General features: G+C 39.5%; 1 protein-coding gene across 2 annotated transcripts in view; it reads left to right on the plus strand.

The window, feature by feature from the left end:
• Positions 1-10379, plus strand: part of SLTM (SAFB-like, transcription modulator) — a 51598-nt gene that overhangs the window by 1666 nt on the left and 39553 nt on the right. The window lies entirely within an intron of this gene.

Consider the following 10379-nt stretch of genomic DNA (forward strand, 5'->3'; position numbering starts at 1 on the left):
GCTAATTTTGTATTTTTAGTAGAGACAGGGTTTCTCCATGTTGGTCAGGCTGGTCTCGAACTCCTGACCTCAGGTGATCCGCCTGCCTTGGCCTCCCAAAGTGCTGGGATTACAGGCATGAGCCACCGTGCCTGGCCCCTTTTTCAGTTTTGACTAGGAACATCATTTATCTCACCATTGGAAATAATTTCAGCAATATAAAATTTTAAGGATTTTTTCAATATATTTTATGACATATAGATATATATCATATATATGATATGTAAGTAGTAAATATATAGGTATGTATATATAGGGGTGTGTGTGTATATATGTATTTTTTAATAGGGTATTGCTCTGTTGCCCAGGCTAGAGTGCAGTGGTGCCATCATAGCTCTTTGCAGCCTCAAACTCCTGGGCTTAAGTGATCCCTCCCACCTTAGCCTCCCTGGTAGCTGGGGCTACAGGCACGTGCCACCACAACATTTTAAATAAGTAAACATTATTTATTTTTATCAGTATGTTTGTTAATTTTTTTCTTTGTATGGGTTATACTTGAACTTTATTCCATAACTCTGATGTTAAGAGGTCTTAAGGCATTCAGTTAGAAGTTGTAACATTTGGGGGCCTGGCGCAGTGGCTCACGCCTGTAATCCCAGCACTTTGGGAGGCCAAGGCAGGTGGAGCACCTGCGGTCAGGAGTTCAAGAGCCGCCTGGCCAGCATGGTGAAACCCCATCTCTACTAAAAATACAAAATATATATATATATCTGGGCGTGGTGGCACGGTCTGTAGTCCCAGCTGCTTGGGAGGCTGAGACAGGAGAATCGCTTGAACCCAGGAGGCGGAGATTACATTGAGCCGAGGTCACACCACTGCACTCCAGCATGAGCAATAGAGCAGGAGTGCATCTCAAAAAAAAAAAAAAAAAGTTGTAACGTTTAATCATTTGTCTGTAGCAGGCCTCATTCTAAGAGATGCATGACAAAAAGCTCTAGTCTTCTTGAATTCCGGCTATCATTGTTATGAAAATCCTGTGAATAACAAAGAATATAATGTAAATCTCCACCTCCAAACATAGTTTGAATTAATTTACAATAAAGATGCTTATTGATTCAATTATTTTATTTTTAGTATGAGAGATTTTGAACCCAGTTTACTTATTAAAGAATGCTCGTCTCAAATTCCAAGCACTACTGATCATCTTTAGAGACAGTTTTGCTTAAATGTGTCATACCAACCCAGTTCTAGCCTTTGAGATGTTTTCTCTGCCAGTTTACACAGTGATAAGATTATTTTAGGCCAGGCGCAGTGGCTCATGCCTATAATTCCAAAAGGCCAAGGCGGGGGGTCGCTTGAGACCAGGAGTTCAAGACCAGCCTGAGCAACATAGTGAGACCCTATCTCTATTTTAAAAAAGAATTAAGATGTTTAAGTAATAACTTTTAGAAAACAAATTTGTATAGGGAAACATTAAAATATCAATAATGAACAGATTTTAAAACCAAGGATATATTAAATATTGTTTTAATGTGATGTCAGTTTTTCTTTTTTTTTTTTTTGAGATGGGAGTTTCGCTCTTGTTGCCCAGGCTGGAGTGCAATGATGCAGTCTGGGCTCACTGCAACCTCTGCCTCCCAGGTTCAAGCGATTCTCCTGCCTCAGCCTCCCGAGTAGCTGGGATTACAGACATGCGCCACCACGCCCAGCTAATTTTGTATTTTTAGTAGAGACAGGTTTCTCCATGTTGGTCAGGCTGGTCTCCAACTCTGGACCTCAGGTAATCCTCCCACCTCGGCCTCCCAAAGTAAGCCACCGTGCCTGACTGATGTCAGTTTTTCAGTCAAGTTGCTGAATTACTACATTCAGTTCTTTTTGCCAGATCTTGCTTTACTTACTGGTATCTACCTTGAAAATAATTTTGTCTTGGTTATGCCAGTTTTCCTTCAATGAGCCTGTTTTATCTTTTGTGAAACTGGAAATTTTACTGGTTCACCTATAAGGCTCTTTTAGTTCTGAAATTTAATACTTATATAGCCAAAAATGAGAAGAAAATTCCTTCTGTTTAACTAAAATGATGTTTAAGGAAGCAACAGGTAAGCTCATAGGAAATCAGCATAGTTTTTCTTCAGCACAAATTACTAGAAAACGAAAAGTGCCAAGAAGGGGATTACTTAGAGGTAATTATGTAGACATCAGCAAGACATAATATATAATAGCTTGTCAGGAAAAGAAATCATTCTTATGACAATATTAAGGTAGTGATTAAAAGTTAAATGACGAGAGAAGCTTCCTGGGTATGGAAAAAATACTTTGGTGAAACATTAAGGTTATCTCTTATAAAATAACTATAGGGTAACTTTTTAAAAGGTATGTTAAAATGATTGTATTTAGAGAGGTTAGAGGGAAAGGAACCTACATTTTTAAGTTTCTCCGAGAATACTTTTTAAATGCAGCTATTACAAGCACAAACAATGTTGATAATGTTACAGTGGGCTCTGACATTTATAACAACATATTTATAAAATTCCTTTACATGTAGTAAATAGAGTGGATGTTTGTATCTTAGAATGGCTTTCCTGAGTCTTTTCACACTCTGTTATGAACTTTTAAATAGGTAACTTAGAAGAAATCTTCACCCATTGAAGTTTACGGTTATATTAATTGGGCGTGTGTTTAAAAAGTAGTTAAACAGGTAGAGCTAACTTCTTATTAGGTTGTTTTAGAGATTATAGATTTAAAGACTTTTGGTTTACCTGACACTGGCATATCCTTTTCTTTTACATTTTCAACCTTTAAAGTCACCAATTAACTTCAGCAAAAGTGATGTGGTTAATCAGTACAGGATTTAGAGCGTGTGTACTGCAGTACTTACTGACGTGAAAACTTAATTGCAATACCTGGCAACTTCAAAAAGACTAAAAATGCTGTGTAAAAGCTGATTTTTCTCCTATAGAAACAAGTATATTTTGAGGTTATAGGTTTGGCCAAACATCTACTAATTTTTTGTGGAAAATACCACAGACTACGTATTTATAACTACATGTTTACTCTGTAAAGCTTTCTAAAACTTATGTCGATTAAATGTAGTAATCAGCCATATAAAGCACATTTCATAGAACACAGTAACATAGTGTACTGTAATTAGCTTTTTTTTCCCTCTAGCTGTAGTATGTTCAGATATTAAGAGACACTTTAATCAGAACTGTGGCATTGAGGAAGACTTTGGGCATATAATTGTTACAGATATTTCTTAGGCACCCGAAAGGCTGAAAGCTCTGTGAAGGCTGGGACATAGTTTTTCATTCGCCTCTCTGTCTGTAATGCCTAGTGTAGAGCATGGCATATAATAACTGCTCAAAAAATATTTGTTGAGTGAATACTGAGGGCCTTTTTGTGGCTTTCTTAACTGCTTTTAGAAATAAGTCTTTTGGGCCAGGTTCCGTGGCTTACGCCTGTAATCCCAGCACTTTGGGAGGCTGAGGTGGGTGGATCACCCAATGTCAGGAGTTTGAGACCAGACTGGCTAACATGGTGAAACCCCGTTTTTACTAAAAATACAAAAAATTAGCTGGGCATGTGGCTGTAATCCCAGCTACTGGGGAGGCCAAGGCAGGAGAATCTCTTGAACCCAGGAGCAGAAGTTGCAGTGAGCTGAGATCGCGCCATTGCACTCCAGCTCGGGCAACAGGAGCAAAACTCGGTCTCAAAAAAAAAAAAAATAGAAATATCTTTTTTGGTGCCTATTTTAATTGCATATTTCTTTGTAAGAAGCAGGTACATCAGGGATTAATAGTTTTTATCTTTTTTTTTAAGGTGCCTCTCAAGAGCACTAATGGCTTCTCCTTACACATTGATATGTAAAGTATACTTACTTTAGAACACATAAATCATTACATCGTCCTTTTATTCTTTACCACATTGATGCTGTGCTGAAAAGCCTCTGAACCTTTGCTGGAATATTGTCCAACCTCAGAGATTGTATATGTCATTTTCATTTCACAAAATTAGCCCTTTTATCAGAGCCATTAAACCCTACATTTGACCAGGCGCGATGGCTCACACCTGTAATCCCAGCTCTTTGGGAGGCCCAGGTGGGCAGACCACTAGGTCAGGAGTTTGAGACCAGCCTGGCCAACATGGTGAAACCCCCTCTCTACTAAAAATACAAAAATTAGCCGGGTGTGGTGGCATGTGCCTATAATCCCAGCTACTTCGGAGGCTGAGGCAGGAGAATCACTTGAACGTGGGAGGAGGAGGTTGCAGTGAGCCAAAAACGGTGCCACTGCACTCCAGCCTGGGTGACGGACCAAGACCCTGTCTCAAAAAAAAAAAAAAAAAAATAGGTAATCCAGAAAAGTAGAAAGTGAAGATTACCCATAATCCCACCACCCTGAATTTATCATATGTAACATTTTACATATGATATACATACATAATATTTATAATCAAGTACGTGTTTACTCTGTAAAGCTTTCTAAAAATTGTTTCAATCTAATACAGTAATCAACCACATAAAGCACATTTCATATTACCACACGTTGATCTAAGTTGTGTAGGTATGTGTGCAAGTACTTACAGGAGGTTTATGTTTAAGGGTTTTTTTTTCCTCCCTTTTTAACAACTAAAATAGATTCACACCATACATGGTGTTTTGTTGAAGGTAGATAGAATTTAAATATTTCTGTAGTCTGGAGAATCAAAACAATAACCTTCCGTCTGTATTCTTCTTAACAGCTTCTATAGATAGATTCACTTTGTGGCTCATGATCTGCACCTGCATTAGTCATTTGAGTTTTAAAAAATACAGAAAGCAGGCTTTCACTCCCCGTAGAGTTGGTTTGGGTTGTTATGTTGGGGGCCCAGGCATCAGTATGTATGTTCTAAAAGCTCCCCAGGTGATTCTTATGTACACCTAGAGTTAAGAACTACTGACTAATCTAAAGCTTGAAAGTTAGCATCATTTTTATTCATCTCTGTGCTACTCAGTTTCTAGATTGTTTTATATACTTTTCAGTTTTCGAAAAACTTCTGCATTGCTTTATTTGATTCTCACAACAGTGCTGAGAGTTAGGCAGGACTATTTTCTTTTTACTGGTAGAGTAGAAAGGTAACTCATTAAGAACCCAGTTAAATTACCTTTGACAGTCTTATGTTTGTAGGCACAACTGCCTGAAGGAGTGTGCCAGAAATGTTTATTCTGTTCATCTTTAGATAACAAATGTAAGAGATTTGAAAAATATACCTTTGGCATATTCAAGGTTTATTACAATGAATGGGAATTATCTTTGTAGTAATTTTTCAAAGTGACCTATTGGGCCAGGTGGGATGGCTCATGCTTGTAATCCCAGCACTTTGGGAGGCCGAGGCGGGTGGATCACTTGAGGTCAGGAGTTCGAGACCAGCATGGCCAACCTGGTGAAACCCCATCTCTACTAAAAATACAAAAACTAGCTGGGCGTGGTATTGGGCTACCTACTCAGGAGGCTGAGGCAGAAGAGTCACTTGAACCCAGGATGCAGAGGTTGCAGTGAGCCGAGATTGCACCACTGCACTCCAGCCTGGGCAATAGAGTAAGACCCTGCCACAAAAACAAAAAACCCAAAATGACGTACTGTATGACTGTTGTGTTTAAGACAATGTACAAGGCCTTTCAGAAAAATGATTTTATTAGTAAAATGTCAGTTTAATAGAAGAGAAGTTAAAACACTTGCAAACAATACAAGGCATGGCCTGTGATTGTTTTAAGATATTCCACGCAACTGGGGAGAGGTTGTTGTTGGAAACATTTCAGTTTGGCATATCTTCTTAATCTTCCTCTCCCTTCCCGCAGAAATTTTATAACTAAGCTTTTTCTTTTTTTAAGCTTATCGTAGCTCTTGTGGATGTTTAAGGGGAAAAGTTACTCAGCCATAAAGTATTTTGGCAAAATGATTTTAAAATCTCCTTAGGCTAGATGCAGTGGCTCACGCCTGTAATCCCAGCACTTTGGGAGGCCAAGGCAGGAAGATTGCTTGGACCCAGGAGGTTGAGGCTGCAGTGAACCATGACTGCCTCTGCAATCCAGCCTGGGCGATAGAGCGAGACCTTGTCTCAAAGGAAAAAACCTCATTATTAAGTGGGATTTGTTTTTGTTTGGGAGGTACTTAAAAAGGAAAATTGCAAACCTTTATAAGGACCAGTTTGCCTTTGGAGGAAAAAGAAAATTGCAAACCCTTATAAAGACCAATTTGCCTTTGGAGGAGAATCAGCCAATTTATGATCCAAAATTCTTTATTCAGAATTCTCAAATACAACAAGTTCTGAAAACTGAAAGTTTTTTCTTAAGTTTGGTGGCAAAAATTACTTATAGTCTTAATTTATCCCATTTGATGTGAATCTGTATACATTTCATTGCACAAAATGTTTCTGTGAATGTGAAATACTGTTCCAGAAGCCACTGGGAGGTTTAACTTAATACATAGTATATGCAACATTTTACTCTTCTAAAATCTGAAAATTGTGAATTCTGGAACATATCTCAGAGGGTTTCATTAAGAATTTTTGGACCTATACAAATTTATGCTGCATAAATGTTTATAGTCTTATCTTTCTCTTGTATATATATTTTTACTTTGCCATTTTACTTTAGACCCTAAAATCATGCAAATAATATTTTAGGTTTTTTTTTTTTGTAATTTCAAAATAGTCATGTTACTTACTATGATAGTTTTAGGATGTGATAAGTTAATCTTGCTTTCATTTTTTATTTTGTTATTCAGATTATGTTTACTGCCCAATTTATTTTGTAGTTTTTTTTCCTCAAAGCATAAAAGTTTGGCTTCAGGCTGAGCGTGGTGGCTCACGCCTCTAATCCCAGCACCTTGGGAGGCCAAGGCTGGTGGATCACTTGAGGCCAGGAGTTTGAGACCAGCCTGGCCAATGTGATGAAACCCTGTTGGTATTAAAAATACAAAAATTAGCTGGGTGTGGTGGGATGAGGCTGTAATCCCAGCTACTCAGGAGGCTGAGTCAGGAGAATTGCTTGAACTCGGAAGGCAGAGGTTGCAGTGAGCCAAGATCACGCCACTGCACTGCACTCCAGTCTGGGCAAGAAGAGCGAGACAGTGTATCCAAAAAAAAAAAAAAAGTTTGGCTTCAATCTGCTTTATACTTTCAGTTAGTTCCTTCATCCTGGTCATGCCACTTTCACAGTTTTGTGGCAGTTGCTAGATTCCTTGTAGGGCAAAAGAGGTGAAACTGTTTAGTTGATTTGCTGCAGGAGCTTTGATAGCAAAGGTTTAAATGGGACAGATATAAATGGTTACTTGACTGTACAAAAATGTGCTGAAGATAGTGCCGCTTGTTGGAATTTAAGGGCGATTTGGTCTTTAAAATTCTTTCTCATGTTTGATATTACAAAAGTTAGGGACCTGCAGATGTAGTGACAGGATGTACTGACAGGATGGGGTTATACACGAAGTTAGTTGAACTGCCATGTCCTCCCTTTCTCCCAGCTGGGCCAAATAGAAATCCAGACCTTGTTTTCTTATTTTTAACTTCTAGAGATTATTTATCTATTTGTTTATTTTTGAGAAGTCTCGCTGTGTCACCCAGATTGAAATGGAGTGGCGGCGCAATCTTGGCTCACTGCATTCTTGACCTCCTAGGCTTAAGGGATCCTCCCACATCAGCCCACCTAGTAGCTGGGATGGCAGGTGCACACCACCACACCTGGCCAGTTTGTGTGTTTTTTTGTAGATATGGGACTCCACCGTGTTGTCCATGCTAGTCTCGAACTTCTGACCTCAGGTAATGATGCCTTTACCTGATGGAGGCCAATGCCTTGGCCTCCCAAAGGGTTTGAGATTACAAGTTTAAGCTACCATGCCCGACCTGTTTTCCATTAGTGTCCAGCATAGGACTTACTCCATTATGAGTCAGAAAATATATAATACGGCTGGGTGCAGTGACTCACCCCTATAATCCCAGCACTTTGGGAGGCTGAGGCGGGCTACTCACCTCAGGTCAGGAGTTCAAGACCAGCCTGGCCAATTTGGTGAAACCTTGTCTCTACTAAAAATACAAAAATTAGCTGGACGTGGTGGCGGCATGTGCCTGTAATCCCAGCTACTTGGGAGGCTGAAGTGGGAGAATCGCTCGAACCCAGGAGATGGAGGTGGCAGTGAGCCAGGATCACACCACTGCACTCCAGCCTGGATGACAGTGTATATTACATACACATTATATTATACATATTCTATATATTATATACATATATATAGTGTTGTATTAGGTTCTGAGCTGGCTGATAAACATTATAGCCTTTTTTTTTTTTTTGAGGCAGAGTTTTGCTCTTGTCACCCAGACTGGAGTGCAGTGGCATGATCTCGGCTCACTGCAACCTCCACCTCCCGGGTTCAAGCGATTCTAGCTTTTGGGAGGCCTCAGCCTCCCAAATAGCTGGGATTACAACCATGAGCTACCACACCTGGCTACTTTTTTGTGTTTTTAGTAGAGATAGGGTTTCACCATGTTGGCCAGGCTAGTCTCAAACTCCTGACCTCAAGTGATCCGCCCATCATAGGGTGCCTGGACAAATCAACTGAAATTTTTTTTAAGTGCTTTGCAAATTGTAAGGCAGGTTGTGATTATAAGGAATAAATAGCATTTGTAAATGATCTAAAGGAGTTCCCCCAAAAGTTCTCCTCTGTAGGCTGTTTGGTGGTGAGTGGGTATGGGAGAAGATTTGATGTTTTGGTTTATTTTGCTTCTGAGACAGGGTCTTGCTCTTTTGCCCAGGCTGGAGTGCAGTGGTTGGTATAATGACAGCTCACTGCAGCCTTGCCCTCCTGGGTTCAAGCAATCCTGCTACCTCCTGGGTTCAAGCAGTCCTCCCACCTCAGCCTCCTGAATAGCTGGGACTACCGGCATACACCACCACACCCAGCTGTGTCTAAAAAAAAATTTTTTTTTTTGAAGAGATAGGGATCTCACTGTGTTGCCTGGGCTGGTCTCAACTCATGGGCTCAAGCGATTCTCCCACCTCAGCCTCCCAAAGTGCTGGAATTTCAGACATAAGCCACTGCCTCCAACAGGATTTGATATTTTAAAAGAGCTTTTTCTCTCCCAAAAAGTAGCCTCTTTAAGGTTTTTATATTATGGAACTTTCTCTAAATGTAATAAAAGAATTTAATTAGCTGGGTGTGGTGGCTCACGCTTGTTATCCCAGTACTTCGGGAAGCTGAGGTGGGAGGATCACCTAAGGTCGGGAGATCAAGACTATCTTGGCTAACACGGTGAAACCCCATCTCTACTAAAAACATAAAACATTAGCCGGGCGTGGTAGCATGTGCCTGTAGTCCCAGCTACTTGGGAGGCTGAGAGGGGAGAATCGCTTGAACTCGGGAGGCAGAGGTTGCAGTGAGCTGAGATCGTGCCACTGCACTCCAGCCTGGGCAACAGAGCAAGACTCTGTCTCAAAAAAAAAAAAAAAATTAGTAGTTTTCTTTTTCAGGAAAAGAACATCTTTAATTTTTTGTCTTTCTTAAATAGATTAATACTTTCAGATGAACAGACTTTTCTTAGTGATTGCCCTTTTAGTAACTTCTAATTTTAGTCTTTAGGGCAACGTAATCAGATAGACTTGTTTTCATGTGAAATTCTCATGTACAAATTAAGTTTAGTGATAAAGAGAATGATGACAGTAATTATAAAATTATATGCAAAGCATTAATCTACAAAGGGAATAGTAAACCAGAAAGTTAAACCAAAAAGTTGTTTTCCCCAAAATGCAAACATCAACATTGTAAATAGGAAGTTAGCACAACACCAAGCGCCACACCTCATTTCTTATTTGGTTCTCACAAGCCTTTAGCTACTAATTGAGTAAAAGAAAAATCCCCACTCCTAATCTTGTTTTTTGCATACTTGGAAGGACTAGCATAGCATTTTCCCTTTTACCACTCATTCGTGGAAATGACTTAGAATTGGGAGTAGATGACAGATAGGAGCTACCGAGGAGACTAGGGAAATGCAGGTATACTAACTTTTAAAATATTTATCCCAACAGCTAAACCTCTACCCTGATTACTGAAGCTTGAACTAGGTACTAGCACTGTCTGTGCCGGTTATAGGCAAAGGGAAAAAAGTTCATTCGTTGGCCTTAGGAAAGAACATCCATTCATGTTTCAAAAGAAATGGAAAAAAAATTTTTTTTAATTTTAAAGTAAAGTTCCAGAAGATACGTTTTTTAATGACATTTCTAGTACACCAAGGATTTTTAACTAGGATTTTGTGGACTAGCCTGAAAACAATAAACTTTTAGCATTGCCTCTGTGGAAAACTTTTTTTTTTTTTTAATTAGCCTTTTGGGGTGGGGCACACCTGTAATCCCAGCACTTTGGGAGGCCAAGGCAGGA

Source organism: Colobus angolensis, unplaced genomic scaffold, assembly GCF_000951035.1.
Source record: "Colobus angolensis palliatus isolate OR3802 unplaced genomic scaffold, Cang.pa_1.0 Scaffold19, whole genome shotgun sequence".
NCBI classification, from domain to species: Eukaryota; Metazoa; Chordata; class Mammalia; order Primates; family Cercopithecidae; genus Colobus; species Colobus angolensis.